Genomic DNA, 14,348 nt, shown 5'->3' with positions numbered 1-14,348 from the left:
GAACACTGATACAAGGGCATGATGAGGAATTTATGACACCTCAAACTGCGAACATTGTTTTTCTTCAAAATGGCACCGAAACTCCCTTGCGGACATGATACATATTTTAAATGCATTTAACATTAAGTGATGTTTGAAGCTTTACATGGTGTGAAGGATAAGAATAAACTATAAATAAAAGTAAACTTGTGGGTACAACCACGTAAAACCCAGCTTTCTCCTGAAGACAATCAGAGTGCACTGTTTGAAACATCGATACCAAACCAACTCTTTTTAGAGCCAACACTCCAATTTTACATTCATGTTTTGATTACTTGAGGACTGTGACAAGAAAAAGAAAAGAAAAAAACAGGCAATGAATACTACTTTATTCTGGACTGACTGTAGAAGAAAATGCAGACATTTAGATAAAGCAGGCCTGTATGCTTCGCTTTGAAAGGGCAAGGGCACCAAGGCATTTTCTTCTCGGAAAAGGGCACCCTTTGTGAGGAAACTGTCAATTGTTACTGGAGCATTTTAAGGGCACCAAGGCAATGCACATGGGGCATAGAGGGAATCGCCTTCGTTGCCTCCTTGAAGTACAAAACCTGATAAAAAGTAAAAAGGACAAGGGCACCAAGGCATTTCTTCTATGTCAAAGGCACCTGGTACATTTCTACCTGAGCATGGAAACAATCGACTCATTGCCTCTCCGTGAAGTATCAGGTCTGCTATTAAAGTGACAGTCGTGACACGTGTGTCCTTAAGCAAGACACTTAACCATTGATTTGTCCTTCGAGTGGGATGAAAGCCGTTGGTCCCGTGTGTTGTGTAACCAACGTAAAATAACTCAGTGCACTTATCGATTTCTTGCATACTGTGCCACTGCACCTTGTAAACCATTACACGGTGCTTATAATAACCGAGTATTATGATGACTATTAACACCAAAGCCAAGAGTTTTTTTTCGTGAAGTAAGAAACTTTTCTTTTAGGAAAGTTAACCTTGCATTGTGCTCTGAAGTAATATTCGCCGTCGAAACAGCGGTACATCAAAACCGTCTAGTGGGATGATTCCGTTTGTTACTTTTTCTTCTTCTGACAAAACACAAATGCATTAATCAAACCACATCTCAGCGCGATTCAATCACATTAACCGTAATTTGAAATGTGATATTCAAATTCCACGCCAATAGACTGAAAAGCTAGTCTCCTTATTCAGCCGTCATTTGTCTAATGGACTACTTAATGGATTCGACCCTCCCATTTCCGTCTGATTTTCCTATAGTCTTGATGCCTTGATGGCACAAACTTCCTTTGAAAGGCAGTCTCCATGGGACTTATAGTGAAGAAAGGGTTGATAATAATTCTCCCGCCAAAAAACTCCCCCTTACGAGTGTTGTCTGATTTTGATTGTATCCTCGCCTCAATTCACGGAGTCCCCCGTGGTCAGACAAAATGCACAGATATTTGCGTCTGCAAAGATCTTGGCCTTTGTGGGCGAAACTTGTGAAATTTGGTCAAAATTTAGGTCAGCTCATATCTTGAAAATCTGCGCTTGTGGTAAAGTGGTTATGCAAATTTACTTGTTGACACAATAGTGGCACGACTATTATAGCTACTGGGCTTTACTTGTATGTAAACGTAAAAATAACAATATTGATTATCGGTTTGTGGGTGACATTTGATGCTTACAAAATACAACAACGTCCACAGAGTCAATAGTGTAACAACAAACCAGATAATTTACCTCAAACTATTTTCAGACGATAAAGGTTAATTTTCAAACAAAAATACCGTTTGTTGTCATTTTTGAGCCAGTTAAAGGCAGTGGACACTATTGGTAATCACTGTTGGCATAAAACCTTACTTGGTAACGATCAATGGAGAGCTGTTGATTGTATACAACATTGTGAGAAACGGCTCACTCTGAAGTGACGTAGTTTTCGAGAAAGAAGTAATTTTCCACGAATTTGATTTCTGAGACCTCAGATTTGGAATTTGAGGTCTCGAAATCAAGCATCTGAAAGCACACGACTTCGTGTGACAAAAGTGTTTTTTCTTCCATTATTATCTCACAAATTCGACGACCAATTGAGCTCAAATTTTCACAGGTTTGTTATTTTATGCATATGTTGAGATACACAAAGTAAGAAGACTGGTCTTTGACAATTACCAATAGTGTCTATTGGCTTTAATAGTATACTTGTATTAGTTGTGGGTAAATTTGTAATTTAGTTTTGTCAATCTTACGTGTTGTTTTCCTTACGATGCAAGACATTTTTTATAAAGAAGGGCTTGACTAGCCGGTTTGTTTTCTACACCTATACCCGCGATAATAACACTTAAAACACATGCTAACTCTGCTTTTCGCCATTCTCGCAAACTTATGATTTGTTTTGAAACTTGTTTATACAGGTCTAATTGCACGAAATCTAAAGGGTGTTTATTCAGAAAGAAGTGCAAATCCCTCGTTCAGAAAGAAAGAAGAGAGACAAAAATCTGACTTCAGTTGGTGTCCTTTTCCAAACAACTCATCATCAAAAACGCGTGAGGGGCTTTTTCAAAATACCGATTGTTGGAGAGTAAATCCTCTTCTCGCACGATCTATCCGACCATCTACGAGGCACTGGCCACAGTCACACGATAAACATCTCTACCTAAGCCCAAGTCGCTTCTCTGCTAAGAACACAAGAATTTCAACCCCGTCATCTCCCTTTTTCCTTATTTTATTATCACCCCCCCCCATACTTCTTGTCTCCAAGCAACTCCTGCGCGTGAGAACGCAAGTGTTTAGATCGAACGGCCCCGGTATTGTGCTGCTCTCGCACAGCGGGCAGTGTCAGCTAGCGGCATACCGTGAAACGCTTCGATGAGCCCGGCTAAGCCGTGTAATCAACCCGCCTTAGGGGAGTGCTCCCGGAGGCAAGAATAACACCACGGCTTACGCGCAACTGTGTTCCTTTCACATCGGGAGATAAACCGTGTGTGAAATTATGGATAGCGAGCGGAATTCGTCGACAAATTTCATAATCAGTGATGAAATATTTTCTCAAGGACAGACGAAGTGTAAAATTGAAAATGACATTTTATTTTTTAAGTGTCTATACGGGCCGCTTACCGTAATTTATTTACCCAAACCATGTTCAACAGCTTACGTATAAATTATGTACTTGCATCTCTTTAACAAATATACACCAGTTGTGCCAAGTTCTAAATTTATATATATATTTTTTTATAGCGACCGATATGTTGAATACATTATTTACGAGTGCCAGAACAACATTTAAAACAAAGTCAAACCAAAATAATAATAAATCAATAATAATAACTCAAGTCTGAATATTTTGAAGAAGAACAAACAACCCCCAAAACGAAATCAATTCTGAAGTTACAAACCGTAATGGGAAACTATTCTAAAAATCGTAACTCTAAGCTGACACTGAAAAAAGGATGGGGGTGTTAAATTTACACCATGAGATTTTCACATATTATTACACCTTAGGGTGTTAAATAGCACTCGATTGTTAAAAAAAAAAAAAAAATAAATAAATAAAAAAAATCCACAACAACACAGCTGCAATGGTGTTATTTTACCAACCAATTATGTTCATTTGTTGATTCCTTTTCCCTATCCCCTTTGTTAAAACACTAAAAGAGGCTAGATATCAGAGTACACTAATACAAAACAACAACTGGATTTAAATTACGCCAAAGCACCGTCTAGTACTTAAATCGTCTAATATTTCTCTAAAACCCCATTTGTTGCTGTTTTTGTTACAAATGGAGCCGAGTGGGCATCAATGCAAAGTTTTGACTAAAACTGACATTAGAACTGGACCTGACCTTCCCGAGCACGCGTCAACACTGGTGATGGACTTGAAAGGCCGCTCCAATTATGTTGATTTCGTGATGATCAATTTTGATAGTCAATTACAAAACATGGTCAGTATTCACTCTGTCCACCGTAATATACCAACCCGAAGATTGTTCAAACTGCTTGAATTATTCCTACCCAGTCGAAGCATGACTTTGACAAATCAATGCAATTTTTAGACTTAATTTATTGGAAGGGTGCCGCCTTGACAAAATATTTCTTTTATTGAAGTCGGTGATGCGAGCTAAGCGCGTGTACTGTTAATACACGGTGAAATATGACAACACAAAAGATGGGTTATTTGTTTTTCTTTTGTGTTCCGGTGTCCTTGACTTTGCCTGGAAATCATTGTTTTTCCCGAGTGCGGTTCGTCGAACTATAATAACAAGGTTTTTATAGGCGGTGTGTTTACACGGCCAAAGTGTATTAGCGTTTGTTATCTTTTATGTTGTTTTAAATGCGTTGTCACGCGAAGCAACCGGACTCAATTTCATAGAGATGCTAAAGCAGACAATGTTGCTTACAGATTTTCTGCTAAGCAGAATTGAGCAGGATACCAGTCAGAAATTGTACACATGACATAATAGTTTGGCTGGTAGCCTTGTATTGCTGAGTAAAGGTTTGTTGCGCTTAGCTACTTTGTGTGCCTATTGCTTTCTAATTTTCTCGTATAAAAAAGCAGAAATGAGCAGGATACCAGTCACAAATTGTAAACATGACATTGTAGTTTGATTGGTAACCTAATTCTGCTAAGCAAAGTTTTGTTTCGCTTAGCTAAGCAGCTCTATGGAATTGGGCCCAGGCGACTTAGAAGCATACAAAGCGGGAAATACTTATGGAAGCAAAAAGAACAATTGTCTCTGTGCTCTTATAATTTTGGTAATATTTTTAAAGACTGGTATCTTAATCTTAATCTATGCATGAATTAACAATCTCAATTTGGTCATCGAAGTTGCAAGAAAGCTAATGAAAGGAAACTATTTGCTGTACTTTGTGTGCTTCCAGATGCCTGAAGCCTTTCTAAAATTGAAAATGTGTGTTGAAAAACTACCCCTTTCTCTAAAACTATAATTACTTTATCAATAAAACTGAATAGTTCAATTTAAAGCAAACAACGAAAGATTATTGTCTCAAATCCTTGTTGTCAAATGATCCATTTCTCAATACTTATTTCAACACCACAAATGCAACTTTCCGATACCAGATATTCAATCAGTACGTCATCAATAATCGATATCATCCAACTCGATACTCAGCCATTTTCTCCACTGATCGGGTTCTCACAGATCTCTCGACAGAGAAAACTGGTCCACGATTCAACAAAATTCCACTCTCGCGCTACATACACCACTCAACGCATGTTAGAGAGAGAGAGAGATAGAACGTTAGGCAATGCGGACCAGGCGACAGGGTATACGTTGGTAATTTAGCGACATGCGAACGGTGTTCTGCTGTGGGGGCAGAAAAAAGGGTTAAAGGAAAAAAAATGGGGGGAAAAAGGGGGAAAAAACCTTGCCTCGTGCGATAATTAATACAGGGACTACGAGGCGGATTGCGAGGGATTCGGAGCGGGGTATCCGATAGCATGGTAATAACATCATCCGATATACGGATCCAAGAGTGGAAATGACGTCATGGTGGTCGACAATGACTCGTAGTCTTGCTTTCAAGTCACGAAGCAGGAGAAACAAAATTATTTTGGTTCCACTCTCGTGAGAATGTTGGTTAATTTTATTAGAGTCAAACAGAATTATTTCTCGAGGGATGTTGGTTATTTCGTTTGTTTTCAATCCAACAGATAACAGTATTGGGTGTCATATTTATATTTCGCGGTTTTATTGGAAAATTTGAATTCTGTTTTGATATTACGTGAGAAGATTTGATTTGGATTTGTGAGATTCAATTCACAATATTCAACCCCATCAAAATTAAGTCTAAAATACACTTTTACTATTCATGAACATAGTCCACACTGTTCGTCTGTTTCCACGCCTACATCTCCCCCAGTACACGCAACCCTAACCATTGTGGTCGGGTTCCCGTATCTGCAATATCAGCACTGAATATTTAGGGTTGTGTTACGGAAAGGGACCAGACTAATTACAATCCCAGCCTCGATTTGGTTCCATTGGAAACACACTATCTATAGTCGGAGAAAGATACAACAAATAGTAAACCAGTTGCACGTTTGCATTAGGAGTCATTCCTTTTTTTCTCTTTGAAAACATGACAGCAGAACTGGAATTTGATTAGAAGGGTGTTGATAACATTGATAATATTGAAAATAACAATAGCCAAACAAGTACACACATTATAGCTTATACATGGTGCTTACCAAGATGTTTCAGTTTATGGTGACCCCCCTCCCCCTAAAACAGTTTTGTTTGAAATGCAATAGTTTTTTTTAGAAATTAATAAAGAATAATTGGCTTGAAAGAGACAATTTTTTTGATGATTTCCGATTTGTTGAATTTTAACAATGAAACAAAGGTTGCCTCATAAGTATCAATCAACACACAGTTTCCACGGTTTCAAAATCACAATCAGTATCAAATCAAATTAAGAAATAAATAGTTGTTTGATAAGATTAATTAAATGAATAAATAAGCATTGACATTCGTGAAACTGTGGGGGACCCATACAGAAGCAAAGCTTGTAAGGGTATGGTTCCCTAAGCAAGCTTGTGCATTGAGCCGATAATTATTTAAATTGATGTGATTAAGTAAACTTAATCACTGTAGCTCACAGGAAACCTGTTAACCCCTACCTCCATTGATTAGTGTACCCTTTAACAACACGGGACCTACGGCTTCATGTCCCATCCGAAGGACGAATCAATTATGAGAAAGGATCTTTCCTCAAGGACACAAGCGCCACGACTGGGACTGGAACCCTCATTGCTCACGCACACAACCAGAGCTCGAACTCACACTCTGCTGATCAGAAACACAAGAGTTTGAATGGGGCGCTCTCAACCACTCGTCCACGACACTCCACAAAAATTGTTTGCTAATTAAAAAAATGAACATTTAAGGCACTGGACATAGTTTGTAAATGTCAAAGACCAGTATTCTCATTTGGTGTATCATTCGTATCCCATAAAACAACGAATCTGTGAAAACGCTGAGTCAATTGGTCATAGAAGTTGCAGGAGAATAATATTAAAAGAAATGTTATTTTAAGTAATAACCAATGTTGTTACCAGTGCCTTTAGCCCAATTTCCCACAGTAAGTATTCATTTAACCTTTGAACTCAGATGCGGCTATGGCTAATCCGAGATCACTGCCGTAAGCCAAAGCCGTCCAACTCAGACACGACCTGACGACGCACTTAATGATTTCATCATAGCGCCCTCTATTTAATTAAAACATTAGTGCTGCGTGATGAATTCAATCTGTGTCAGAATCAGCATGTTATTTGCTAATCCGTTGATCATTAACTGTCCCATGGTGTTAACGAAGCAAAGCAACGAAGTTGTTTAAACAAATCCACATTTCACGTTGACGTTTCACTGTGTGGGTTTACTACTACAGTAAGCATTTTAGTGACATTTAGCGCCACTACGTCAAGAACGCAGTGCATTAGATAGGATACGGATAAGTTTTGACACACTTCTTAAAATGCTCGTCACCAAGTAAGATTATTGTCAAAGATCAGTCTTCTCACTTGGTGTATCTCAACACATGCATAAAATAACAAATCTGTGAAAATTTGAGCTCAATTGGTCGTCGAAGTTGCCAGATAATAATGAAAGAAGAAAAAAAAAAAACACTTGTCACCTGAAGTTGTGTGACTGCTTTCTGATCCTTGATTTCGAAACCACAAATTCTAAATCTGAGGTCTCGAAATCAAATTCGTGGAAAACTACTTCTTTCTCGAACAACGTTACTTCAGAGGGAGCCGTTTCTCAAAATGTTTTATGCTATTAACAGCTCCCCATTACTTGTTACCAACAAGGTTTTATGCTGAAAATTACGTTGAAAATTACCAATAGTGTCCACTGCCTTTTAAAAGCAAGATAAGTTCACACTGGTGATGATTGCCATATAAACCGGAATCATTTTGTCAGGGAAGATTTGGGTCAAATTAGTTATAAGAGACTGTTGTCATCCCTTTTGTGTAGCTGTTATTTTGTGTGGCTCTCCCGTCGCTCGTTACCAAGGAAGTTTATAATTATTTAAACATTTATTTTGAGTTACTACCAATAGTGTCCCAAAACATTAAAAGTTCCTTAACATTAGTTTTGAACCACCAAAAAACCACGAAGACACCCAAAATTTCCATGGACGTTCACTTCGTCAATGCTTCGTCAATGTTTGACGGAATCGTTTTAATGTTCGTTCATTTTTGAACGAACTTGTGTAAATTTACACATGGTTGTACCCGCAAGTTTACTAAAGTTATTTAATATTTCTTCCTATTTCGAAAATTTATACATTTATGCCATGGACGTTTCCTAACTGTTGTCAAAGAGCCGGTGCCGAGTCTTTAGCGCACAAAAGAAGAGCAACATGTGCATCAGTCAATGCTATTTTAATTGTCTATAGTAATTATTGTCCCTGGCAGAAATTGCTGGGGGTGGAGGGGGGGGGGGGGGGATATTTCGGTGACCAAATGCCTGTTTCACACGACAGCATTTCGGACACACACACATACAACAAAACAAGTATTTATTTCATACGCGCGTTTCACAACTCCTTCTGTTTCAAAATCATTGAAGCAAATCCGCTGGGAGTTTTGAACAAGAGAGACAGCCAACAACAATTATCGGGGAATTGTGTAACAAGAGAGACACAAAAAAAAGTGTGAGTATTTTTTCAAGGCTGTGTGTGTGTGAATTCACTGGTGTGGAACGGCAAAACACAACCGGCTGTTGTATTGGGGGTTTGTTTGAAAAAGGGTGAAAATACAAAGGGGGAAAAGGAAAAGATGGCCCCGGGCTTTGGACTCGAGTTTTGATAAATGGCAGTCGGTGTCAAAATCACCTGTGGTTGTGTGAGTGTGAGGCACTGTTCACCCACTCCGTTGATGGTTTATTCGTCAAAACAACTGGATAACCCTCTTGCAGGGTTTAACAGCAAAAAGAAAACAAAACCCAACAGCCTAGTAACGGATGGTTGGTTTTGATAAATTAATTGTATTTTTTAAAGGAATATTGATCAATGGAGGCGCAGGGGGTTATGTTTAGATGTGTGCAATGGGGCAAAACGGGACATGGGGAGTGGGGATTAACACAATAGGAATGTTAATTAGAAAGGGAAAGTTAAAGGAAATGTACATCATCATTTTTTGGTATAGTAAATTATTCTTTAGTTTTCAATATTAAACACCGCACAGCAAACCTGTAAACATTTCATTAATTGCGGTTGCCATGTTTTATTTATTAACGCGAAAGAAATCAGATTTTCACAATAGTTTTGGACTTTGTAAATTGGGGTCTATTTTGATTGCACAAGTCAAAATAAGCAACTGTGGTTCAAATACTATTTCTCCACTTTAAAGTTATACGGACAAATTAAACCGCGTCATTGGTATGGGTTTACATGTTGTTTATTTCATAAAACCTTTACAAAGAAACTAAAATAATACCCTTAAAAAAAAAAATCGGCTACACTGGACACCCTTGGAAATTGTCAAAGACCAGCATTCTCACTTGGTGTATCCGGACATAGATGCATAAATAAAAAAAATCTGTGAAGGTTTGGACTCAATTGGTCATCAAAGTTGCAGGAGATAAATGAAAGAAAACACCCTTGTTGCACAAGAAGTGTGTGTTTCCAGATGCATAATAAAAGGCTTCAGGCCTGAAGTATTTTATGGTTTGAGTGATAAATTACCTCTTTCTCAAAAACTACGCTACTTCAGAGGGAGCATTCTCTCACAATGTTTTATACTATCAACAGCTCTCAATTGCTCGTTACGATGTAAGTTTTTTTGAGAACTATTCTCAGTGATTACTAAAAATGTCGAGTAACTTTAAGGACAGCGTCTCAATGGCTGGCACCAGACTAATGGCGGTTCCAGCCTCTCCTATTGTTATAAAAACAACATGTGTTTCGTTGACGTCATACCTGAAACAGGTGTTGGCATTAATTGGAAACGCCCTCTATCAATTTCGTGATTTACATCCAATTCGGCTAAATTTATATTCTGTTTACATACAACGCAGCACATCCAAGCAACATAAATTAAACATTACAAGGTAATTGTCATGAAACATTGAAAGGATTTCGCTGCAGAAGTACATGAATGCAGATCTTTTTAGAGAACGATCGATGTTTTAATTAAATGAACTCATTCAGCAAATTAGTTCCTATAGTGTTCCTGCTAAAATTAAACCCAAAACATCGATCGTTTACGTCGTGCGTAAGTATATTATTTGCAGTGAGTTTGCTCTTCACTGTACATAATTAACCTACCTGTTAAGTTAAACAGGGAATTCACACATTTCAAAACATTTCTGTCAAAACGTTTCTCCATGTATTTAGCATAGCTTATTCTCAACAAATGGTATTATTCTTTGTTTTTCTCAAAGATTGACTAATTTGTCATATTTTCGTTTGCCTGTCTTTGTCCAACCTGTATGTTCGTTTACTATCGAGTTTGTTCTTGTTTTGTTTGTCCTTATCACGCACTTCACTACAAGCCTCGGCTTCTTGAAGATGCCCAAATACTTATTTGTCTGCCATCTTTCACACTTACTACAGTTTGTTTTATTTATATCAAATTCCCGCATTTGCATTGATCAATTTGTTTTTCTTCGAGAAAGTATGGAGATAAAGTTGAGTTTGAATTGACTCAGAGAAGCGTTGGGACATCGACTGGAGTTGTGGGTGTGAGTGTAAACGCGTCCCGCGTACCTCTTGCCCTTAACTTATGCAACAAATTTAAGCAACCGTTTATAATTACAAAAACGTATGCCAACATTGTACAATTGTGGAGCATAACTTGTGTTGGTCATGAATTCAGAGGTGTTAAGGAGGACCTATAGTATCTAAAATACAAAATATTGAGAAAATAATACAAAACAATGTTTCAGTGATAACTTCAGAGTTGAAGAATAAAGTCCTGGCTCCAACTTAATCATCGAATAGCACACATCCGTGTACTGTACTGTTCCTTGACGAAATGTTCCTTGTCGAGTTTTATTCAATAACAAACACTGTAAAACTGGGATGCTAATATGAAACCATTAGTGTTGTCAGAAAAAGATGCAAGAAAGGGATCCGTTCCCCTTTGCAGCTACTTGCTATATATTTTTGTTCATTTCATTTCGAGACTTTTATTTTCAATTCCGAAAGATAATCAAAAATAACAAAAACAAACAAAGAAAAGTATTGAGGAGAGCATCAAGTGGGAGTATAACCAGAAAAGCCAAAGGTGGTAGGAATCCCCAGACAAACAAAAACACAAATGGACTAACTAGAACATTTGCTCAGTTATTTTTCCTATTTTATTGTTACCATCAAAAGAACACGTAGTCTTGGATCGGACGAGTTGGTCTATAACAAGCGTTTGTAATCGTTTGTTATAAAATGCATATGGATAGAAAGATCTTTTAAAAGTAGAATACAATGATCCACACAATTTTGCCTCGAAATTGCGTGGTTTTCCCTTTACTCTGCGAACTAACACGTTTGGCCATTTATGGGAGTTAAACATTTGACTCCCATAAATGGCCGACCGTGTTAGTCGATGAGGTAAAAGGAAAACCGTGCATTTTCGAGGCATGTTTGTGTGGATCATCGTATTCTACTTTTAAAACATCTTTCTACCCATTATCCATTTTATAACAAACGCTTTTCAAAGACCAACTCGACCGATCCAAGGCAACGTGTTCCTTTAATCATCACCTATTCGAAAATCTTTTCATTTTTACATATCAGTTGTATCTACTCACCGCCAAGGGGACGAAATTCAAACCAGCATTTTATTCATTTGGATAACTTAAGTTAAATAAAGTAAATAATAGTCTATTGGATTTATTCATTTTATGTATCCATGCGAAATTATTTGGTTTAGCCCTTAAGATAAATGTTAGTAGAGCGATCCCTTTTCTGCGTTGGTGTATATAATTGGTTTTGTTTACAGGAGTAGGTTTAACAGCTTTATTCGCCTTTCATCAAGTGGCTCAGCTAATTACCAACAGCTGTCTTTGCACGCGCATAAAAACACAATTATATATTTTTTTCCCATATTTTTCTCCCCCTTACAACCCAGCTGACAAACATACACTATATTTGTGCACATTTTCATAATCCTATGCATATGTGATTTCCAAAGGCAAATTTACAAGTGGAAAATAATCACATTTCGGCCGCCCCATGGGCCGTCCGGGAACCCGCTCAAAAATGAAGACTCGTAATCCCCAATGCCCCGTTCTTCGATTGAGATTAAGATGACGTCTCGAGGGGAAGACTACGGAAAACGATTGACTCTATAGAGACTAGTCACAGGCAAAGTTTTTTTCTTCTTCTTCTAGTCTCCTGGCCAAGGTTGTGAAGATCATATTTGCACATAATGATGAGTTGGGACCCACACAGTGTGTTCGAATGATTACACGGGACGTCCAACTAGGATTGCTTTTACGAGTTCAAGGAACGCCAGGGGTTATAGAAGGTCGTCCTGGGAGGCAGGATTGTCCTTTTTCTTCCCTCTCGCACTCCCAGGAAAATAAAGGACTGACAAATTCAGGAACAGGCACCCTTTACAATAATCGTCTCTTTCCATTGAAGGGTATTTAGAAGAATAGAGGAAGAAAAAATTACTCCTCCATGATTTAATAAAGGCTACAAGGACCTCTTGTTCTTCTCTTTTTTTTTAAAGTCAGAATTTGTTGTTTTTGTAATGTTTAACAATAATGAATGTAAACACGCCAATTTAAGTCTTTTTTAACTTCTGTCGTGTATTTTGTGATACTTTTTAATAAACCTTTTATGAATTGAAATTGAATTGAATTGAATTTAATTATTCTATTTTTCAATTGTGTGAGAGAGTTTTCATTCCCGTAAAATCACAAACAGTCCGTGGCAAGTACGAATACTTAAAGACTGTCTTTTTTAAAGGCAGTGAACACTATTGGTAATTACTCAAAATAATTATTAGCATAAAACCTTACTTGGTAATGAGTAATGGGGAGAGGTTGATGTATAAAACATTGTGAGAAACAGCTCCCTCTGAAGTGACCTAGTTTTCGAGGAAGAAGTAATTTTCTGCGAATTTGATTTCGAGACCCCGAGTTTAGAATTTGAGGTCTCGAAATCAAGCATCAGAAAGCACACAACTTCGTGTGACAAGGGTGTTTTTTCATTCATTATTATCTCGCAACTTCGACGACCGATTGAGCTCAAATTTTCACAGGTTTGTTTTGCATACGTTGAGATACACCAACTGTGAAGACTAGTCTTTGACAATTACCAATAGTGTCCAGTGTCTTTATTTGTGGAAAATACAGTCAGAATGGTTGCAAGGGAAGGGGGTAGCCTTCTACTGTATATTATAGGAATATAGACACACTGGATTCATATCATGTCTAGAACAAAAAACTCAAACTAATTATTAGCATAAAAACTTTCTTGGTAAAGAGCAATGGAGAGCTTTTGATAGTATAAAACAATGTGAGAAACGGCTCCCTCTAAAGTAACGTAGTTTTGAGAAAGAGGTAATTTCTCAATCAAGTATTTAAAGACTTAAGTCTTTTTAAGGCATCTGAAAACACACAAATGTGTCACAAGGGTATTTATTGTTTCGTTATTTTCTTGCATCTTCGTACACCAATTGAGTCCACATTTGTACACATTATATTATTTACATGTTGGGATACACCAAATGAGAAGACTTGTCTTTGACAATTACCAAAGGTGTCCAGTGTCTTTAATAAGAAGAATAAGAAGCAAACAAATCCATCTCTCACAGTTATAAACTAATTGTCACCTTATTGAATCTTCATGAACTCCCATCGTCCTTTATATCGATTATTATTTCAACAACAATCTCAACTACAAAAAATCCAGGCTCTGTAGTTTTTCCAGCTGCGACTATATCTAAACATTTTCACAGTGATACCGAGTTAAAACTGACCCTTAAATTGTCTCCAGCGGTTCATGTCACATCAACATTGTCTAAAAGCCAAACTGTTTGGTCAGATTTTCTTGTTTCTTTTTACGGAGCGAGACAAGTGACCGAGAGACGATCATGTCAGCCGCGGTACAGAACCCAGGGAAGCGAGGAACAGGTGCCGTCCGATGCTCGGGCCTCGGATGAGTCCGGAGAAAAAGAAAGAAAAAATCTTGGCTTTTATTTTATATCTCGTTTGTCATATTGATACTATTATTTTCAATTTATCATTTCCAAACCATGTTCTAATAAAAGTGATGCTTTGGCAGTCGAAACGAAAATGAGCCTGCATCCTATATTTGTATCCAGTTATTAATGTCTTGGATGACCCCCCCCCCCGAAAAAAAAAAAAAAATAAAAAAATGTTGATACCGTA

This window comes from Asterias amurensis, chromosome 14 (assembly GCF_032118995.1).
Source record: "Asterias amurensis chromosome 14, ASM3211899v1".
Classification (NCBI taxonomy): Eukaryota; Metazoa; Echinodermata; class Asteroidea; order Forcipulatida; family Asteriidae; genus Asterias; species Asterias amurensis.
The sequence above is the reverse complement of the archived record's forward strand: the minus strand, read 5'-3'. Positions refer to the sequence as shown.